General features: G+C 38.8%; 1 protein-coding gene and 1 non-coding gene across 2 annotated transcripts in view; one reads left to right on the top strand and one right to left on the bottom strand.

The window, feature by feature from the left end:
* The window catches only part of NCK1 (NCK adaptor protein 1), a 74,790-nt gene that overhangs the window by 42,586 nt on the left and 12,267 nt on the right, over positions 1–19,937 (bottom strand). The gene's annotated exons all lie outside the window — the stretch shown is intronic.
* Positions 6,219–6,291, top strand: TRNAG-CCC (transfer RNA glycine (anticodon CCC)). Its single transcript has one exon. It is a non-coding gene; the product is annotated as a tRNA-Gly (tRNA).

Below are 19,937 nucleotides of genomic sequence, written 5' to 3'. Positions count from 1 at the left end.
CCACATTGGTATGTGCACTGTAACACAGAAGAAATGAGGATTGTCTATAGATTCTCTAACTCTTCAGCCAAGCTTGAGAGAATCCCAGGTGGTTGTGTAGGTGAACACAACTTTAGAAGCACAAAGGAAAATCTACACTGATTTAAGGGAAAAGAATTGGAAACAGTCCAAGCCTGACAACAGTACACCCTACACTGTTCTCAGGAAGTGAAGCAATGCTCCACAAGTGCTCACAAACTGTGAGATAACTGCACACAGAGGGCTAGGTCTTAAGGACAATTCTCTTCTACCATCCCCCCACCTAACTTCCTCAGGCTATCCCTCACTGCTGGGCTGGGAGGTACCTCTTAGTCTTATTTCACATTTTAGATCATGTTCATATATTATGCTGATAAATGAGGATCTTGCAAGTGCAAGGTCTGCACCTAAGAATGAGTACTTCCTTCAGTTCTGTATCCTAGGCAACTTAGTTGCTTGTCTCACCGTAGTTCCAGTCCTGCTTGACTGCCCCATGAATAAAACGTGCTTATAATACATTCAATTTCCTTTTTAACCACACACTTGGGTTCTAAACATTGCTCAGTCATTAGCTATGACTCAGGGAATGTCACATCAACCTCCAGGAAACTCCATTTCCTTATCTGTAAAATAAGGGAACTGAATAAGATAAAATCAAGAAGTCTTTTTCTGAGCATCAAAATTATGATCTAAGTTTCCCCTTAAATTTTATGGCCTAAACAAGACCATATTTATCTTGGGTTTTTAACTTTTTTTCATTATATTAACCACCTCAATACGCCACTCCTTACTCTTTAGTATGCTCTAATTATTGTACGTCTTAAAAGTGTCACTTGAAGTTGTACATATTTCCAAAAGAGTATGGAACACACAGCACATAGGAATGTACAGTATAAATAAGGTTTAGATTACATCATCACTTTTACCATATTTATGGTAAAATTTACCAACCATATTCTCCTGACATACACCAAACTCATGGTCACCTGAAATTCCAGCCTATTTAACATGCAATTAATCATAACATTTGGGCATCTTTCACATTAAACTGCTGCACTTAATTCTACTTTCCCCTCAAGGCCTCCATGTGTAATTTTCATTCAAAAATAGATTTAGGACTTCACTCAGAGGTCACCTCACATTTGCCAGAATGGCTATTATCAAAAGGACAAATAAGTACTGGTGAAGACGTAGAGAAAATGGAAACCTTATGCACTTGTTGGTAGAAATGTAAATTGGTATAGCCTCTACAGAAAACAGTATCAAGGTTCCTCAAAAACCTACAAATAGAACTACCATATGACCCAGCATTTTGACTACTGGGTATTTACCTGAAGTAAATCAAAACACTAACTTAGAAAGATATATACATCTCTATGTTGACTGCAGCATTATTATTTTTTGCAGCATTATTTATAAGAGCCAAGATACGGAAACAAACTAAGTGACCAACAGGTGAGTGGATAAAGAAGATGTGGTATATATGTATGTGTACACACACACACACACACACAAATATTACTCAGCCATATAAAAGATGAAATCTTGCATTTGCAACAACATGGATGGACCTAAGAGGGTACGATGCTAAGGGAAGTCAGTCAGACAGAGAAAGACAAATACTGAATGGTTTCACTTATGTGCAGACTCTAGAAAACAAACAAACCAACAGAACAACAGAAAAATACAGAAAGCAAACAGGTGGTTGCCATAGGGGAGGGGTGGGGGGAACAGGAGAAGTGAGGGAGATTAAGAGGTATAAACTCTCAGTTACAAAATAAATGAGTCACAGATACGAAATATACAGTGTGGGAAATATGTCAAGAATTAATGTAATACCTTGGTATGGTGGCAGATGACAACGACTTATCACGATCATTTTGAAATATACAGAAATATGAATCACTATGCTGTATATCAGAGACATATAGTGTTGTAGGTCAATTATACTTCAAAAACAAACTCATAGAAAAAGAGACCAGTTTTGTGGCTACCAGAGGGGTTGGGGGAGAGGGAACTGGATGAAGGCAGTCAAAAGGTACAAACTTTCAGTTAAAAGATAAGTAAGTACTAGGACATAAACAGAGGACATATCTGTATCTGTAAAACATGATACAGATAACTAACACCGCCGCAAGTTATAGATGAACATTGCTGAGAGAGTAAATCTAAGAGCTCTCATCACAAGGAAATTTTTTTCTCTATTTTTTAATGTTGCATCTATATGAGATGATGGATATTCACTAAACCTACTCTGCTAATCATCTCATGATATATGTATGTCAAATCACTATGTTGTACACCTTAAATTTACATAGCACTCAATTTCAATTACATCTCAATAAAACAGGGAGGAAAGTTTAGGATGGTAAATCTTGTATTATATGCATTTTACTACAATATTAAAAATTTGGGAGCAAAGTTATATATTGGGTTGGCCAGAAAGTTCATTCAGGTTTTTCTGTAAAATGTTGTGGAAAAATCAAACAAACTTTTTGGTCAACCCAATAGATTTAAACTTCCTAGGTCTAAATGTTTTCCTTTTTTTTTTTTTTTTTTATCATTTTCTGTTTAATTATTAAATTGTAAATGACCTAGTCTCCATGCTACAGCCACAGTAATCCGAGCTTTAAAGTCCCCTACTCAAAATCCTTCAATGCTTCCTCCTAGCCCTCAAAATAAAACCACCTTCATATAGACCTATCTTTCCATATTCTCACCTATGCTCCATCATAAAGATCCATGTTCTGCTCCCCCAATTTGGCATCCTTTAAAGATGTTTGTCTCTGCATTGCTCCTTCTTTGGAACCTAAATTCAAGAGTCATTTCTCTAATCATCAGATAAGGCTGATTTAGGTGCCTCTCCACTGTGCTCCCAGGTGGCACAGTGGGAATCTGCCTATCAATCAATGCAGGACACAGGTTCAATCCTTGGGTCAAGAAGATTCCCTGGAGCAGGAAATGGCAACCTGCTCCAGTATTCTTGTCTGGAAAATTCCATGGACAGAGAAGCCTAGTGGGCTACACTCTGATAGCTTACGGTGAACAGTTTCGGATTTGTGATCTCCGAAGATTTAACTTCAGGACCAGGGACCAGGCTTGATCACTCTGCTTTTGTATAGCAGAGTTTTATTAAAGTATAAAAAGGGACAGAGAAAGCTTCCGACGTAAGACATCAGAAGGGGGATGGAAAGTGCCGCCTCTTGCTAGTTTCAGCAAGCTGTTTCATGTCTGTTAGAAAGCCATTAATCAGATATGAGAGACACCTCAAGGCTGACGGAGTTTCACCAGGCCCCTCTCCCACAATATGCATTTTTGAGATAGGATGGCATGAGGTGTGTCATCCCCCAGCCATAAAACAATTGATATGAGTACTGGTTTGTTGAGCTATTATTAGACCAAGGTTTGAGAAAAGAAAAAGTTAGTCTTAGGTGGAACCATTTTGAAGAAAGGCAAGTTCCAAAGCAAATACATAGTTTCATTAACATAGCTTAAGAAAAACATTTCCATAGAGAAACCTCCTTTTAATTTTGTATGGAGAAGGAAAAAAAAAAAAAAAACTGACACTTGTAGTTTGTTTCCTCCCGCCGCTTAAGGGAGAGATAAAAAATGTCTGACACTTGCAGCCTATTTCCTCCGTTTGGAGACCCCTAGGCCTTCCTGCCTGTTACCCTCTCAAGTCCACGGGGGTCGCAAAATGTTGGACACGACTGAGCATGCACACAAGGCAGGCCACTGTGCCCTTACACACTTTTTATTTATTAAGGCACTGAGTGTCCTGTCACTGAAACAGGCTGCTTAAATAGTATCTCCCCACCCAGCAAGTTCTTAGATGAACTAGCCAAAGTCTCATTTCACTTTGTATTCTTGGCACCTTAACAGAATACCATGTATGTGATAATTAAATTTACAGAATCAACATCATAAATTTAAGCTTCCTTCATATGGCATTCCATTCCTCAATACGAGTGCCCTTCCTCACTCAGCAAACTCCTGAATATCCTTTATGATCTCATTTATGGTTTTTTTTTTTTTCATTATTTCCCCATACATCTCTGAGCATAGTCAATCCCTTCACTATGCATCTATCTAACTTCTTCTCTTTATATACTTACGCTACGGAATCTGAAATCCTCTTGTACACAGTTCTTACAATTTCTGTACCTCCATATGGCAGGAACCATTAGTTGTCTGCCTTTTTGTTTTCTTCTTCCTAAATAACAGAACTCCCCACTGAGCTCAGCACATGGCAACCACAATAAAAAATATAATGTCAATTTGGACTTAGCTGTGACCATTTAAGTTTTACTCTCAAGTAGCAGGCAGTTGGAGAAGGCAATGGCACCCCACTCCAGTTCTCTTGTCTGGAAAATCCCAGGGATCGGGGAGCCTGGTGGGCTGCCGTCTATGGGGTCTCTAAGAGTCAGACACAACTGAGCGACTTCACTTTCACTTTTCACTTTCATGCATTGGAGAAGGAAATGGCAACCCACTCCAGTGCTCTTGCTGGAGAATCCCAGGGACGGCGGAGCCTGGTGGGCTGCCGTCTATGGGTCACACAGAGTCGGACACGAGTGAAGCGACAGCAGCAGCAGCAGGCAGTTGTAGTGCGCCTCCCGTAACAAGTAAGGCAACCCACCCCTATGTCTGGTTTTCCTCAGTATCCTTAGCTCTGGTCTCCAGTATCAAGTGTGACTCTCAGCCTCTATGATCTTACAGGACACGAATTCAGGACCACCTCAACTATTTCCGTATCTAAATCCTGGGACAGCCAAGGCTTCAACCCCACCTTGCAAGTCTTACTTCTTTCTAATCTACTACTTACTCCCACATATAAATTCATCTCATTTTTTTCAAACAAGTCTTTACCTTTTAAAATTCTTTCTATTTTATCTATCATTGGTTTTATAGACCAGGCATATATTACCCATTCTAAAAACTTAATCCAACCAATTATTAAAACTATATGGGTCCCTGCAGATACTAGTGAAGAAATGTTAGTATGGTAAAGCCAAGAGGCTATATAGGCTATGCATGTACTTATTTTGTTATTAAAAAGAAACACATGCTAAATACAAAAATCTTATTAACTGTTTTTCCTTCCTCCCTTACCCCTCCCTTCCCTTCTTTTGCAGTTTTGAAGGGCAAAAGCTTCCAAATCTACTTTCAGAAATACCATCACTACTGAAATAAAAACAGTATTTATCACTGTATCACCCAGTTCCCTAGCATATTAGGTACACAAGGATCTAGTGACTGAGGCTGATGCCACATGAGGATTTGGTATCTGAGGCAATGAGGTCAATACGTAATTCCATATTCCCACTTTGTTATAAACTGAGTTATAAGTAGTATTCAATTATCAACTCATCAAAAGACAGAAAAAGAGAAGTAAAAGTGGTAAACAAATCAATGAAAAATTCAGTCTACTAGATGTAAATGAGTTTAGCTCATTTCTAAGAAGTTATCAAATTTGATCTAAAAATAAAGTACAAAATTCAACTAAAAGCTGTTTATAGGAGAAACAGGCTGAAAATAAATTTTAGAATATTCTGGCAAACACCAACACAGAAAAAAGATGATGCAGAAATCTTAATATCAGACAAAACAGTATTATGACAACATTAATAGGTATGGAGAGGTATGGTATGCAGTAAAAGAAGGATAAATAAACAGGAATTCCCTGGCTGTCCAGTGGTTAGGATTCAGCACTTTGAGCACTATCAGGGCCTGGGTTCAATCCCTGGTCAGGGAACTAAGATTCACAAGCTGCATAGGGTGGCAAAAAATAAAAAAACATAAATAAACTAATAAAATGCATCAAAACTTTATTCATACCTCACTCTTAAGTAAGGCAAAACTAATATAATTATAAGAAAAAATCAATCTTCAACCACTGCATGAACTGCTAATTTACTTGTATTAAAAACTGATAAATCAGAATAAGTATATAGAATAGATCCACAAAATTAACAAGTTTAATCTAATGGTTATATAGAAAACTTTCCACTAAACAAAAATACAATGATATAATTATTTTCAAGTACACATGGAACTAAAAAATTGATTACAGAGTCACAAAAAACACAAAATTTCAAAGAACTTATGTCTAAGATTACCTTCTCTGACCACAATAATGAAATCATCAATAAAACATCTTTTAAATCTTTTAAAACTTAAAAATGGGACTCCAAGGGACTTCCCTGGTGGTCCAGTGGCTAAGACTCTGCGCCCCCAATGCAGGGGGCCCAGGTTCAATACCTGGTCAGGGAACTAGATCCCACATGCCACAACTAAGAGTTCACATGCCATAACTGAAGACTCCATATGACACAACAAAGATCGAACATCCTTTGTGTCCCAACTAAGACCAGGTGCAGACAAATAAATAATTATTTTTTAAGAATGGATTCCTACACAAAAAATTTAAAAGAAAATCATAATAGAAATGATACAATAAGACCAGGCAACAATAGAAGTATTATGCTATCCAAAGGTAGATCTCAGCTTATAGTTTTAATGCATTTATTACCCTAGTAAGACAAAATATGCTTAATTAATACATTTTCAATTAAAAACTGTAAAAGAGAGCATAAACCTAAAGAAAGCATAAATGCATTAATCATGTTTTAAAATTTTCTGTATCTTTTAACGGGCTTCCCTGGTGGCTCAGTGGTAAAGAATCCCCTTCCAAAGCAGGAGATGCAAGTTTGATCCCTGGGCTGGGAAGATCCCCTGGAGAAGGAAACGGCAACCCAATCCAGTATTCCTGCCTGGGAAAACCCATGGACAAAGGAGTCTGGCAGGCTACAGTCCGTGGGGTCAGGGTCGCAGAAGTCACTGGATACAACTCAGTGACTAAACTACAACGTATCTTTTAATGCTCGGATATGGCAGAGCCTTTAGGACCCAGGGAAGGACTGGCCCTCCAAGGATTACCTACCTAATCCCTAGAGATAGCAAATAAACCCAGAAGCACATCTTTGATGTACAACACTGAACCCAGGGCCCATATCCCCAACCATTTCCATCAAAAAAACACTCTCATATACCAAGCCAGTATTCTCCCTGCCCTAAATCACTCCAGGGCCACTACGAGAAACAACTGAAGACCACCTCTATCACCTGGAGTTATAAACTAGTCAAACTATCCAGTTCCAAACTTGCTCAAGTTTGCCTACCCTGCTTCAACCACGCTTTCTCTCAGAAACCACAATAAAGGCTCCATACAGCACTACCATCCAATGGCTTAACAATGTTTGCTTTACCAAAATGCGATCCCTCTTAACATCACCTCAAACCAAAAGACCTGCTTAATGGTGAAGGAAAAATAGTATTAATAATAAGCATCCACTGCTCTCAGCACATATCACATCATCAGGAAATTACCAGATTAACAAAACAATGGAATGGCATGTTACTCAGCTCAACAGTCACCCTGCTAGTCTTCCAGGATGCAGTATATGCACTGAACCAGTGACTAAGGTGTTGTATCTCTTATTATCCAGAATATGGATGTGTGCTCAGTCACTCATTCGTGTCCGACTCTTCACAACTCCATAGACTGTAGCCCACCAGGCTCCTTTGCCCATGGAATTTCCTAGGCAGGAATACTGGAGCAGGTTGCCGTTTCCTACCCCAGGGGATCTTCCCAAGCCAGGGATCAAACCCACATCTCTTGCATCTATTGCACTGGCAGGCAGATTCTTAAAGAATGCACAAGTCCAGAAACCAAAAAGTAAAAGCTGGACTCTTTTTCACCATCAATCCTAGTAACTCACTTGTGGAATCTGGATTTCCCATACCCATAATTTAAAAGCTCTCTTGTACTAGAGGTTCTGAGGGTAATACTTTCACCAGAAGATACAGTAAGGGTTCCACTGAGCCTAAAAGCTACAACCATGGAAATCAAAGACAGAGAAGCTTCCAAAGGAGGAAGGCAAGAAGCACCTTCTTGATGCAGGGCCTTTGTACACGTATTATTGGTTGGAATGTTCTTCTCCACTTTACTTAATTTCAACTTATCCATCCAATTTCCAAGAAAGTGGAATTCCCTTAGAAAGACCATCCCCAACTCCTGAATGTTAGGCCTAGTCGCTCTCTCCTTTTATATGCGCTCATGGTCCTGAAAATTTTCTACATAACTGTTATCACAATTGTGTTGGCTGATATGTGACTAATGCAAATACAACTGTACTAACTGAAATGTAATTAGATGAACTGGCATTTTAAAAAAAGCTACAACCACTACTTGGGCACTGTGGGCTCCTCATGTTGATAGAATAGCAAACAAAGAAAGGAATAAAATATACTAGCTGTGACAACGGACTCTGAATATCATTAGGAGTTGCACACAATGGAGGTAGGAAGCAGTCTGTCTGAAACCTTTTTCCATGCTTGAGACTAACAAAGGAAACAGGAAATCGAAGCACCCATGGCCCACAAAGAGTAAGACCATTAAGGGCTCAAGTCCCTCAGGTTTGGAAGGGAAGGGACTTGAGGTCACAAGCCACCTATAGCAGCTGAACTGCTGGCCAGCATAAGGAAAATCTAGAATGGGTGGTAGAAGAGGAAAACGACTGAATATTAATCCTTGCTTCAAGACCAGCTGCAGCAGCCAGTACCAACGGCATGCATCAACAACCCTTTGTAAATTTCTGTTGAGAGTTCAGTGACTTGGTGAAGGATTAGAATCAATGCTTGGTCCAAATAGATCTGCAGCCCTTCTTGGTAGCTCAGTGGTGTGAAGAATTCATCTGCCAGGAGACACGGTTTCGATACCTGAGATCAGGAAGATCCCGAAGAAGAAAATGGCAACCCACTCCAGTACTCCTGGCCTGGGAATCCCATGAACAGAGGAGCCTGGCAGGCTGCAGTCTATCAGGTGGCAAAGAGATGGACACGACTTAACAACTGAACAACAACAATCAGATCTGAGCAGAGTAAGAGGGACATTTATGGTAATTTGTTACACAGCGAGAGCCTAAAACAGCTAGAATTGAAGGTGAGGCTGGAAGCAAGGTGTAGAGTCTATCAGAAAAATTTTCATCTTCATGCGGTCCAATTCTCCTTTGATTCTAACTGTATTAATTTTCCTAATGCCATGTTAACAAACTGCCATATATTTAGTGGCTTAAAACAATACCAATTTATCTTCAAAGTTCTGGAGATAAGTTCAAAATAAGTTTTACAAAGCTGCAATAAAAGTCTACATTTCTTCAAAAGGTTCAAGGGGAAAATCCATTCCTGTCCATTCCAACTTCTAGAAGCTTCCCATATTCCTTGGCTTCTAGCCAGATCATTGTGATGACCTCTGTCTCCACTGTCATACTTATTTTTTGAAATGAAAACAGTCAAGTTTATTGAAATTCTTCAAAATGTATACTTAATATGTTGTTCACCTTCATATAATTTTTATTTCGCCTTTCTTTCTATTTTACAGTTTTTTCCATTTTTTTCCTCTTTCTAAAACTGACACTCCTACGTCCTCTTACAAGGTTCCTTGTGATTACACTGGGTTCACCCAGATAATCCAGAAAAATCTACCTATCTCCAGAGCTCCTTCTGCCATGCAACGTAACATACTCATAGGTTTAGAAGATTAGGATCTTTGGGAGACCATTATTCTGCCTACCACACTAGGCATAAGCCAAGGCCAATAGTTACAGGTAGGTTCTGACTTACTTCCCCCACAATATTCACTGTGATTCATTTTCTTTGTGACCCGAGGCTTCTTTAAAGCCATGGAGACACCACTAAAATAGGGAGGCAGCCCTAAAATAGGGGAGGGAAGGAGAAAGAATCTACTCCCCACTGAGGCAACTGTCTACTGGTGGAGAACAAGGACAGATGGTGTGATACAGTTCACTCCTGACCATCCCTGAATCGACAAACTGAGAAGCATCAAGATCCTCAGAAGCTCCCGCTGGGATTGAGTCCTAATTCTCACAGCGCTTAGTAGTTCAATAACACACACTTATATCACCTTTTCTTTTATTTCATTCACCTTGGTCCTTTGCTCTTGTTCCCTAAGATCATCTGCCAAATACATTACCTACATGCAACTCTGCTTTTAGATTGTTCTAGCGGAGAGGATGAGGAAGAGACCTGGTTAAGGCAGTCAGTCAGGTACAGAGTTTTAGACACAGAAAAGGGAAACAAAAACTATGCATAAAGGAGGGTGTCAAATACTAAGATTACCACTGTATAACGTGGACTCAAATTTCTTAATTTCTCTGTTTTATCACCTGTAAATGAATGATTTGACTTCCCTGATTCTCTATAATTCCTTTCAGTTTGAAACTTTTATGATACAACAAACAACATTATGGATTGGTGAAAGGGGGCAGTAGATAGGCAGAACTGAGAAATTATACCAAAGAGGCCAGACTAGAAAATATTGAAACAAGCCAGTCAGAAGGTAATACAGTGTGAATTCAAGAAGCCATGGAGAAATTAGAACCCTTATACATTGCCACTTTGGAAAATAGTTTTGACAGTTCCTTGAAAAGCTAAACATAGTTAGCATATAACCCAAGAATTCCATTCCTAGTTACAAACACCAATCTATATTCACATAAAATTTATACAATGAAGCTGAAGCCTTACCTTACACCATATACACAAAACAAAAGAACCCAAAATGGATCAAAGACCTAAATGGAAGAACTAAAACCATAAAGCCCTTAGAAGAAAACAGGATGAAAGCTTCACAGCATGGCAACAATTTCTTGGATCTAACACAGGCAACACAAGAAAAAGTCTACAAACTGGACTTTAACAAAATTAAATTCTTTGAGCATCAGAGGAATCCATCCTGGCATGGGAGATAATATCGGCAAGTCACATATCTGATAAGGAATTGACACCCAGAATATACAAAGAACTCTTACAAGTGAATAACAAAAAAAAAAACCCAACCCAATTTAAAAATGTGCAAAGAATCTGAATAGACACTTCTCTAAAGAATATATACAAATGCCAACAAGCATAAGAAAAGAAGCTCAACATCACTAATCATTAGGAAAATGCAAATCAAATAAAATCTGCCACAGGCTTAAAACTCAACATTCAAAAAACTAAGATCATAGCATCAGGTCCCATCACTTGATGGCAAATAAATGGGGGAAAAAATATAAACAGTGGCAGATACTATTTTCTTCAGTTCTAAAACCACTGCAGACAGTGACTGCAGCCATGAAATTAAAAGACGCTTGCTCCTTGAAAGAAAAGCTATGACAAACCTAGACAGCATATTAAAAAGCAGAGACATCACCTTGCCAACAAAGGTCCATATAGTCAAAGCTATGGTTTTCCAGCAGTCATGTACGGATGTGAGAGTTGTACCATAAAGGCGGCTGAGTGCCGAAGAATTGATGCTTTTGAACTGTGGTGCTGGAGAAGACTCTTGAGAATCACGTGGACAGCAAGGAGATCAAACCAATCAATCCTAAAGGAAATCAACCCTGAATATTCATTAGAAGGTCTGATGCTGAAGCTGAAGCTCCAGTATTTTGGCCACCTGATGCGAAAAGCTGACTCTTTGGAAAAGCCCTTCATGCTGGGAAAGACCAAGGGCAGGAGGAGAAGGGGCAACAGACTCTGGGACATAGTGAAGGACAGGGAAGCCCAGTGTGCTGCAGTCCACTGGGTCACAAAGAGTCATGTGTAACTTAGTGACCAAACGAGATACCACGACCTCACACTCATTAGGATGCTAATCCTATCAAAAAACAGAAAATAACAAGTACTGGTGAAGACATGGAGAATTCAGAACCCTTGTGCATTACTGGTAGGAAAGTGAAATGGTACAGCCACTGCAGAAAAGTTTGGGGTCCCTTAAAAATTGAAAATATAATCAAACAACTCTACTTCTTGGGATACACTCAAAAGAAATAATAGCACAATCCTGAATAGATATTTGTACACACATATTCACATAGAACTATTCACAATAACCAAAAAGTGGAAGCTACCAGAGTCCATCAACAGATGAATGGGTAAATAAAATATGATATATACAATCAATGGAATATTATCAGCCTTAAAAAATGATGTGCTACAATGTGAAGACATTATGCTAAGTGAAATAAGGCAACCACAAAAGGAAACTGTAAATAAGGTTCCTAGGTCAAATACATAGAGACAAAGTATGGCAGGGGGAATGGGAGAATGAGAAGTTAAGCGTTTATTGGATACCGAGTTCCAACTGAGGAAGATGAAAACGTTCTGGAACTAACTGGTAGTGATGGTTGCACAACACTGTGAATATATTTAAAGCCAAAGAACAATACTTAAAAATGGTTAAAATGGTAAATTCTATGTTATGTATATTTTAACCATAATAAAAAAATTCATACATGAATGTTCCTAACAGTATTATCTAATAGTCAAAAGGAGAAACAATCCAAATGTCCATCAACTGATGAAAAAGGATAAATCTGGTATATCCATACAATGGAATATTATTCAGTAATAAAAATAATAAAGTACTAATAAATTAACTAAGTACTAAATACATGTTATAACATGGATGAACCTTAAAAACATTATGAGAAGAAGCCAGCCACAAAAGACCACATACTGTATGATTCCATTTATATGAAATGCCCAGAATGAACAATCTAGAGACAGGAAGTAGATTAATGGAGAACTGGGGGTACGGTAGGTCAGACGGTGACAACAGGAATGGGGTTTCTTTTCAGGGGTGGTATAAATGTTCTATGTGGTACTGGCGGAAACTGTGACAGTACTAAAAGCTACTGAACTGGACACTTTATCTCAAGGTATTTTTTTTATTTCATTGGTGATCCACTGGTTTTTTAGTAGCATACTGTTAAGTCTCTATGTAATCATCTTTTTCTCATTTCTCTTTCTGTGACTGATTTCAGACTGGTACACTTTAAATAGGTGAACTGTATGTATAGGAACTATATCTCAGTAAGCTTTTTTTTTAAATGTCAACAGGGCCCAGGGACTGACTGAGACTGTAAAATGAAGCAAAGGGATGAATAAAAGATGAACTACAAGAAAACAGAGACATCACAGCTTGAATTCTAGCTCTGACACTTATTAAGTGTGTGACCATGTGCAAGTTACTTAAACTCTCTGTGCTTTGATAACATCTACTTACAGAGCCGTTGTGAAGATTAAACAAAGTAATATGTAAAACAGTACAGTGCCTGCTACATAATCATCCTTTCCTGCCCTATCCCACCTAACTTAATGATAGTTATATCTGAATTTTATAAGGAAATTATGTCCATTCCAGGTAGCAAATGACCTAAAAGTCATCAATTACATGCTACTGGCAACACAATTTTCAACTGCTAATTCACTGCAAGTTGAAACCTGAGGTAAAGCAAAAGATAAACCTTTAGAAGCTCCATTCACCAATTATCTCTCAGCTTCCTTTTCTCTTCCCCTCCTTCACTTTATACACGTCTTTCCTTGCCTCTCAGACTTTTTTCCTTACCCTTTATTCCAAACTACTACTCTTACTTACAGATTGCTATTGATCATGAAAAGGCAACAATAATTTACTTTTTTTCATAATAATACCTGAGAAGATAAGAAAAGAAAAAAAGAGAAACTGGTCAGGCAAGCTATGGAACAATCAAACTGTTTGTTGGCAGCTAACCTGCCAAAAAAAAAACCCTAAACAAAAAGACAATAATGAAAATGAATGCAGGAAAGCTCCCACACCTTTCCTCGTGGGGTCTCTTACTTGATTATCTGGAGACAGAATCTTGTGGCAGCTACATAAAAGGAACTGGAATTTCGTCACACTACCTCTAACTAAGTTCCACTACCAAAAGTCAAGTGCTCTTTGAAGTTAATACAATTTGACATATTAAACTACGCTTCCATTTCAAATATACCTTCATTTAATTTCAATGTTAAATAAGAATTTAATCTCAACCCAGTTTAAAGGACAATGCCTTTCAAAGAAGCACCTGCATTATAAATGCATCTGGAGTAAGAGTCAGTAAAAGGATGTGGTTAAGAAGCATGAACAGATGAACTGTCATTGTACTGCTATGATTCTGCATACTTTCAGGTCAGAAAATTCCTACTAAAAACACTTCAAAATAAATTCATAAATGTTATCTACAACATTTAAAAAGAATGTACATCTAAAGAAAAGATGCTACAGTAAACGGAGAAGTCTTTTCTTCCTCTACAAACTACTTAATGTCTCCTTGATGCTTAACTGTATTGTCTTATTGAATTTCACTTCAAAACGTTTACTGGGCACTTAAGGAAAAGAGCAAGTACACTAAGTGCTTTTAATATAATATGTTAATAATCCCCACCGTGACCTTATGAAGCAGACATTAATATTGCCATCACAAGGAACAGCCACACTAGCAGCAGTCAAGTTAAACTTCCTTCTTTCCTGAAATGCCTTGGCTTCCTTAACCCTGTATTAAGTTGGTTCTCCTCCTCCCTCTCTACCTACTCCTTTATTTCCATATCTGGCGTCTCTTTTTTTTTCTTTTTCCCTTGCTCTTATCAGTATATACACTCTCAGTAGATCATCCATTTTCATGGCTTCATCTTACCACCTTAGTCAACTGATTCCCAGATCTAAAATTTCACCGGTGTACTCTAATCCAAGCCACTGTTCCTCAATATTTCTACATGAAAGTCTTGCTACCACGTCAAACTCAACACGTGCCAACCCCAACCCATCATTAACTCCAAATGCCAGCTCTTCTATCCTCTCTGTGCTGAGTCATGTCCAACTTTTCGCCACCTCATGGACTGTAGCCCCCCAGGCTCCTCTGTCCTCCTTACTCATCTGTAAATTACAAACCATTATCATTCCCTTTACCGAGACTCCCCACTTTAGACACACAGCAATTTGCATTCATTTTTCCTTTCTTGTCCATCCTTTTCTGTTCCATTGGCACTGCCACCACTAAAATCCAAGCCCTCAGCAATTCACCTAAACTACCATTAGAAGTGTTTGTTATAATTAATTCACTGCAACCTCTCCATTTCAGTCTGACGGAATGACGAGAGTGTGCTAAGCACTGGCTGGATATTGCAGGGGTATAAAAGTGAAAAAGACATCTCTTGCTTTACTTAAAGCAAACAAATTTTTTTTTCAAATAAAATTAATGATTGTGGTAAATGCTGTACAGATATAAACATAGTGCTGTCCTAAAAGATAAGAGAATAGGAGAGCTATTTTTGTTTGGGATTTTAGTTAGAAATGGATTTTAAGCTGATAATGAAGATGAAAATGAGGAAGTTATCTAAATATTTAGAGTGCTTCAAGCAAAGGAAACTGCAGATCCAGCAAGAAAAATGTTTGGCATGTTATAGAGAATGACCTATTCTAATATAACGTGAGAATAATAAGGGGGAAGTGGTACAAAATAAGGTTGGAACAGAAATAGGCTAAATTTATTCTGTGGGTAATAAGTTATTAAAGGGTTTTAATCAGGGGCTGTGCTGTGTTGTACTCAGTTATGTCTGACTCTGCAACCCCATGGACTGCAGCCTGCCAGGCTCCTCTGTCCATGGGATTTTCCAGGCAAGAATACTGGAGTGCGTTGCCATTTTCTACTCTAGGGGATCTTCCAGACTCGGGGATTGGACCTGCATTTCCTATGCTGGCAGGCGGATTCTTCACCACTGAGCCACCTGGGAAGCCCTTAATCAGGGGAGTTCTACTCTGATACACTGTGACAGAGATTGCTAGAACTATTGCTCATGGATATCTATGCTTTCTCATCAGTACAACAGCTATTCAACATTTCTCAGTGGCCTCTGGAGTTAGGCGGGGTCATGGGACTCAGTTCTGACCAATGAAATGTGGGTGAAAGTGATACATGCCACTTTCTGAGCAGATCCCAGAATCTTCCTCCATACTTGCTTCCCTTTTCAAGACCATCTCAAAAGCTACATTGTGATGTGATGGTGATAACTTGAAAAGATAGAGGAGCCTACGCCTCTGAAGTAACTGCATAGAGGTAGCCCCACTCCTCCTCTATTCACACAGGGGCTGCCCTAGCGGCTCAGTGGTAGAGAATTCACCTGCCAATGCAGGAAATATGGGTTTGCGTCTTTGGTTGGGAAGATCCCTTGGAGAAGAAAATGGCATCCCATTCCAGTATTCTTGCCTGGGAAATCCCATGGACAGAGGAGCCTGGCAGGCTACAGTCCATTGGGTCGCAAAAGAGGCATGATTTAGTAACAGCTCCTCCAAAACACATATACAGTAGACTGACGTGAGAAAGTAATATAAACTTCCATCATGTTAAGCCACTTAAGATTTGTTGCTTAATAGAGCTGTTAGCATATCACAATTAATACAGAAATCTTAAAAACCATTCTTTGACTACTGGTAAAAAATTAGTTAAAGGAAAAAATAAAACAGTATAAATATAAACTGGTCCATTAGACTAGTTAAGACTCACCAACAAAAATTTTAAATACAATACTTATACAGACATTTCTCTAAAGATAAAAGAAGGGAGAGACAGAGGATGAGATGGTTAAATAGCATCACTGACTCAATGGACATGAATTTGAACAAACTCAGGGAGATAGGGAAGGACAGAGGAGCCTGGCGTTCTGCAGAGCATGGGGTAGGGTCGCAAAGAGTCAGACAGGACTTAGTGACTTAACAACAACAACTAAATATATACAAATGACCAACAAGCACATGAAGAGGTGCTCAACATCATGAATCATTAGGAAAACAACAATCAAAACCACAATGAGGTGTCACCTCATATCCATTAGGATAGCTACTATCAAGAAAGGAGTGAAGGAAGGGAGGGAGGAATGATAGTTCCTCAAAAGAAAGTGCTGCAGTTCCTCAAAAAATCAGAGAATTATCATGTGGTCCAGCAATTTCTGAAGAGACTTGAACAGGCATTTGTACATTCATGTTCATAGCATTATTTGTAATAGCCGAAAGTGGAAGCAAACCAAGTGTCCATCAACAGATGGATAAACAATATGTGGTATATATATTCAATGGAATATTATCAGCCTTAAAAAGGAAGAAAATTTTGCACATGAAGACCATGCTAAGTGAAATAATGCAGCCATAAAAAAAAAAAAAAAAAAATGCCAGTGATTCCACTTACATGAGAGCAAACAAACAGAAAAAGAACCAGAAAGGAGAATGGTGGGTGCCAGACGTTGGGGGAATGGGAGAATGGCAAGTTGTTCAGTGAGTGCAGTGTTTTGTTTTTGCAAGGCAGAAAAGTTTTGGAGATTGGTAGCACAACGTGAATTTACTTAACAATACTGAACTATATACACTTAAAACTGGTTAGAAAGGTAAATTTTGTTATGTGCATTTTACCACAATTTTTTTAAAAGACATGAATCATTACATGGCATACCTGAAACTAATAAAATGTTAATCATATCTCAAATAAATACTGACAAGAGTCCAAGTGAAATGATGATGGTGGCTTCGTAGCCTGGACTTTAATGTTATGGTGACTGTGTAGATAAAGAATAGAAGAATTCAAGATGTATTTGGAGTTCGAAGAGACAGGAAGGATTAGAAGTATGGGAAGTAAAGAAAGCAAGCTACTGGGTGAATGGCAATACCATTTAATGAAATGAGAAAGACTGAGGAATGGACTAATGGAGGAAAGAAGGGAAAGGGTGCAGTTTAAGAGTAAGAAATCAAGAATTCATTTTGATTGTTTTAAGTTCAAAATCTCTAAGATATACAAGTGGCAATAGCAAGGAAACAGTTTGATATATGTGGCATACTGTATTTTCCAAAGATGGTTGAAACAGTATTTTCAATACTGCATGATTCTCTATGATTTAGACACCGCCTCTTAATGGGGGGGGAGGGAGGAGGAGACAGTCAATTTCCCTAGCCTTGAACACTGGTACACTTATTACTATGCAGAAGTGAAGCTACATGACCTCCAAGCCTGTCATAATAAAAACTGTCAGAGCTTCTGCTGGACACTCTAAAAATGCCTGTTCTTGGAGCCCAGCCATCATGCTATGATGAAGCCCAAACAGCCCTAGGTAACAGGAGAGGAAACAAGGTCCCCAACCCATAGCCAGCCACAGAACTCCCAATCAACTATTATCAACTTGTCAGCAACAAGAATAAGCCACCTTTAGATGATATCTCATGGAACAGAGATAAGCCATCTCTACCCAAGTCCTGCCTAAACATGGACCTATGAACAAAATAAAATGATCATTGTTTTAAACCACTCAGTTTTGGAGTGCCATTTACAAAGTAATAGATAATGGATATAATCTATGACTCTAGACCTTGGAGCAGAGGTCTTGCATAGACATAAATTTATGAATCAACCACATACCAATACTATGTATAATCACACAACACGATTAAACTAAGGGTCAGTACAAGAAAAGTAATTTCAGAATGGAGCTCTAAACTCCAGCTCTTAAAATGAAGCTCTTAGGCTTCAACTAAGCAAGCAAAAGACATCACTAAATCAACTTCAAACTCTTTGCCGATTGCCTAAATTAAGAGATACAGACACAAGGTATTCTAACAGTTTCATTGTCATAAAACTACAAGGGCCTTCTCACCCATTCAAATCCAGACTCACTGCTCTTTCACTTAGCAATCAGTTAGCATTAAGGGAATTCTCTTTATCACCTTAAGGATCCCACGTGTCCCTTTAGAATTTTATTTCCTGCTTCTCTATTGCTCACCTTCTTCTCTCATTGACGTTTACTCCTTCCTTTTGGTGGGTGGAGCAAATCACACAATAGCATTAGTGAGGAAGAGAAATATCTGGAAACCTTGCATGACTCAAAATGTCTACATTCTATACTTGTGTGCAATAATTTGGCTCGATAAAGAATTCTAGCTTGGAAATAATCTTCCTCCAGAATTTGAGGGCATTGCTCACTGTCTTCTGATTTGAGAGAGTTGCAATCTCTGAAGTTGAGAGACCCATTTCTCCCCCTCTGGAAGTTGACAGATATTCTTTGGCCCATGTATTCCAAACTTTCAAAATAACATACTTCAGTGTCTGTTGGTTAGTAAGCTATTGTCCCAGAGTTCAAACCTACTCTTCACTAGTCTGCTCTGTAGGGGCTGGAACCCTGCAAACCACATTTCTTTGCTAGCTGGCTTCCTGTTAACACTCTGCCCAAGGGGACACTAGCAAGACACTGGAAGACTGAAGGAGGAAATAGGGAGACACTCCAGCTCAGTATCAACCGTCAACCTTAACTCTGGCAATAGCAATTATTCTATTATCAGCAACTGGTTTCGGTTAAACAAGTTTTATGTTTCTCCTGCCATTTCCAGATCAACCTCATCAAGTCTCCTAAAGTATTTTTACTTCCTGAGCACACAGCAATTTCTTAGAAGTTTGAGTTCCAGTGCCTCAGGGCCACTCTTCAATATTTCTTATAATTCCAATCTCTCTGTTCTCCCAAACCTAAGGGCAGGCTAGAAATTACTTCCTACAGTTAATTATCTTTGTGATATCTGAAAATTCCCTTATTGCCTTTTCAGCCCTCTAATTACCTAGTCTATTAGTTTCTGAGGGCTGCTGTAACAAAGGAACACAAACTAGGCTGGCTTCCAACAGAAATCCTTCTCACAGTTGTGGAGGCCACAAGTCTAAGCTCAAAGCATTGGCCATGCTCTGTCTGAATGCACTAAGAAGCATCTGTTTCAGGACCCTCTCCTAGCTTCTACAAGGCAGGCATTCCTTGGCTTGTAAGCCATCTTCCCTCTTTGCATACCTGTGTCCAGATTTATGTCTAAATTTCCCAACTGTTTTTAAAGAACACCAGTTGGGACTTCCTTGGTAGTCCAGAGGTTAAGACTTTGCCTTTCTGTTTAGGGGTGCTGCTTCAATCCATGGTCAGGGAACTAAGATTCCATATGCTTTGCAGCCAAAAATCCAAAACATAAAACAGAAGCAATA

The sequence above is a fragment of the Dama dama genome, chromosome 19 (genome assembly GCF_033118175.1).
Source record: "Dama dama isolate Ldn47 chromosome 19, ASM3311817v1, whole genome shotgun sequence".
Lineage (NCBI taxonomy): Eukaryota > Metazoa > Chordata > Mammalia > Artiodactyla > Cervidae > Dama > Dama dama.
The sequence above is the reverse complement of the archived record's forward strand: the minus strand, read 5'-3'. Positions and strand labels throughout refer to the sequence as shown.